Raw genomic sequence first — 3,761 nt, forward strand, 5'->3', positions numbered from 1 at the left:
AAAAATCACGCTTTAGCTAAAAAAATCAAAAGCTCCAACAGACTGCTTACAAAATGATAAAATTATTGTATCTTTTGACAAAAAAAAAAATCTCCGACGAACTGAAAGGGGGGGCCGCGCCCCCCCCCCCTAAATCCGCCCCTGGCTGAACAAAAAATTGAGCGATAAATAATGCTGGTGGATCACATGGGTGCGTCATTCGCAACTGATCATGAGTGACGGTGATCATGATCACTTTATAAAATAAACATATCAGGAATTCTGACATAATCACTAACTTGATCCGAACTGAGTAAAGAAAAAACAACAAAAAGTAACGCAAAAGTCATCAGAACTGGTTTATCACACATCGTGTTATTAAGAAATGAGTAACAGTGAGCAACTTACCAAAATGGGTGCTAATCGACGTGAGGTCCTCCACAACAAGAATCCATTTTAACTTTCATAACACAAATCATTTATGCCTAGTATGCAAAAAGAGTAGAACTGGAGCGGAAAGCTGAAAAGTTCTCAAGAGAACGGATCGAGGTGAGATGACTGTTCATGATTGCTCGGAACAACTCAAAAAATACATGGTTTCGCTCGGAGAGGTTCAAAGTTGTAATGAGAACGCATACATAATAAGAGGTCTTGCTTAGCTTTATGTAAGACTTTAAAGCGAGTAGACATAAAGAGTTTGTCTGGCTAAAACTGATTGAATGCTTTCTCAATCGTCATTTTGCTTTGTGGCACCCTCAAGTTTGAATCTAAGCGGATTCAAAAACTAAAACTTCTCTGTTCAGGAATAATTCAAGATACATATCACTTACTTACTTTCTCAGAATGGTGGGCAGTTTATGGTTCCACCACACAAGAAACAAATAATTTATTACACCCTAAAGCTAATGTTACTTATTCCCTTGATATGTTCCTCGAGTCGTTACAAATGAATTAATGAGTAAGCAACATTGGTTAATTGTTTGCGTGCGCGGTGCGTGCGTGCGTTTGTGACAACCAGCCAAGCTTCTGAATGATCGTGATCACTCAGAAAATAAACAGTTAAGTTATGCATAAAGGAATGTGTGCCGACATAGTTACTGACTTTAATCCAAAGAAAAGAAAAGAGAGGCGAGTAGCAAATTTATTACGCATGCATTACTTGTTCTTTCTATTAAACAATGAGAAAGAGTAAAGAGTTTAATTTAAAGCAGGCTGATGAGACATATTATGTAATCACAATGTACAACTAATTAAAGAACAGAAAAGCAGTATAGTTCAATCAAACAACAAACAAATAATCAATTAGGAGTGTCTCATTACCTGAAAACGTCCTCGTTGGAACGTGTGGAGCAGGAACAAAGAATCTAGTTACAAATAAATTAATGGATAAGCAATATCGGTGGATTGTTTGCGTGCGAGCGTCAGTTACAACTGAATGACCGTGACCGCTACAAAATAAATGTAAAAACAATACCGACATACACGCATGATGGAAATGTGTAATGGGCCCGAGGGAAGGAGTTGATACAACACAAGTTGCGTTGACAACGGGCAACGGGGGTAGGACAACTTTAAAATCAGAGTCCTGGGCAGGAATCAGGATGCGAGAGCGAGTGACGCCACGTTATTTTGAGACAGTCAACTAATCGAGGAAAATGTTCCATAAAAACTTCGAAAACTCATTTTATGGACAACTAGATAAATAAAGTCCATTCAGCTACTTTTTTCTACGTTATCCTGGATGATTTGATGGTTTTTTGGGACCCTTCGATTTCCTCTTCAGATCACACGTGTCGTCAAATACGATATAAATAGTCTATTTGCAACGAGGTTATGCGCATGCCTTGCGCATGCAGCAAATGGGATTCCTAACGGACCAATGAGACAAAAGTCTCCATTGCTAATCATATTGCGAAAAGCAATGGAGACTTTTGTCTGATTGGTGCGTTAGGAACCCATTTCATGCATGCGCATAATCTCGTTGCAAGCCAGATGGCTGCCAGAGAGGAAGAGGTCATCGAGCTTTCTCGGCAAAGGAAAAGAATCGATCGTTTGTTCTTTTTTTTCTGGAAGATTCTAACTTTTAGCTGGTAGCCGCGTTTGCAAAGGCGGGAAATGATGAGGGGTTGCAAAACTTTTCTCCACCATGCGAAGGACTTTTTAGTGATGAAATGGTATATGAAATGAATCATATCAACTGCGGATAACAAATCAATTGAAGCTAATATGATCTTCGCAGTTACGAACGCCATTTTTACAATTGCGTAGAGAAGCCTGAAAAATTCAGGACTTCAACGGGGTTTGAACCCGTGACCTCGCGATTCCGGTGCGGCGCTCTAATCAACTGAGCTATGAAGCCACTGACGTTGGGAGCTGGTCATTTGTGGGTTCTAATGGTCCCGTGAGGAATGAATCAATGATGAAATGATATATGAAATGAATCATATGAACGTCAGTGGCTTCACCTCTTAGTGTTCAAAGAACTACAGTTTCCTTATTAAAACTGTATGTGCATACTTTCCATGAAGTATTCTCTATTTATCAAATTCACAAAAGTTATACTTCTTAGTTAAAAATACTTATAAAAATATCCCATAACTCACATTTAAGAACCTGATAAATTTTGCTTGGCTAAACAGGTTCTTATATTTTGGGGTATAAAAATGGGAAATTTCTGTCAGCAGGTTCTTAAAACACTAGGTTCTTACATGCGGGTTTTTACTTACCCTGCGAACGCAGACGTATTTCCGGCGGTAGTTTCTCTCCCCCGAGAGAAACGACCGCCGGAAATACGTTTGCGTTCGCAGGCGAAGGTTGTGATTGCCCAATCAAGCATTAGTGTCTGTCCAGTTTCAATACTGAAAAGATTACTTAATAACCCCCACTCTAACGAATTTATGTTTAGAAGTCTAGTCCAAACTAAATCATGAGCTCATTCCAAAATTATAAACCGATTTCGTACACAACGTAGTGTAGTAGAGCTGAAATATGTAAAAGCCAGACTTTGCATGAATATGAATTAGCTGGAAATGAAATATATCTGCGGCATGAGAGCAGTGGGGACTGGGCATGTTCAGTGCATCATGGGACACGATGACAGCCATACAAGAGAGTTTTGTCACATGGGAGATCATTCTTGGCCAACGCCAATACTATGAACGTTTTTTATTTCTTATTCTATGTTTTCTTTTTCTACCGCAGTTTAAATTGTAGTTCACGCTTTCGTTTCAATTCTGTCTTAGCAGCGTGGCCTTCGTAGGATTGGCATTCAGAGCTGAAGTCATGGATCCTACCCAGGTTTCCTGCCTTATTTTTCCCCAACGGGGTTTTTTCCGGCAGGTTTTTCCTGGCCTCCGTTCTGGCAGCAGCTGTTTCTGTAAGCTGCCGCTTAGCTCTGTAATTTTTAGGTAGGGTTAGGGTTATTTATCGAAGTTATCGTAGTGTAATCACGTGTGATCACGACTGCACAGCGCTCGGCCGAAACTGCCCAAACAAACCTAATGGCTATCTATTCACGTTGTGTACTGCATAGTGGACCTGAAATCTAGTACATTTGTAATCTCAGATCATTAAAGTGCGCTCGGCAATCGCTTTGGAAGCAAAGCAGATGGGTAGAGAAAGAAATAATCTGTTTTTTTTTGTGTTTGGTCTATCGACCACTTATTTCTTGTTCTGAAAGGTTTTTACAATTGGTGGTTTTTGTAGTCAATCCTAGGGTTTACAAATTGTTTCTAAACAAAGTCAAAATCCAATAGGTGTCAACACAAACAAAGTAAAAAGAA

This window comes from Montipora foliosa, chromosome 9 (assembly GCF_036669935.1).
Source record: "Montipora foliosa isolate CH-2021 chromosome 9, ASM3666993v2, whole genome shotgun sequence".
NCBI lineage: Eukaryota > Metazoa > Cnidaria > Anthozoa > Scleractinia > Acroporidae > Montipora > Montipora foliosa.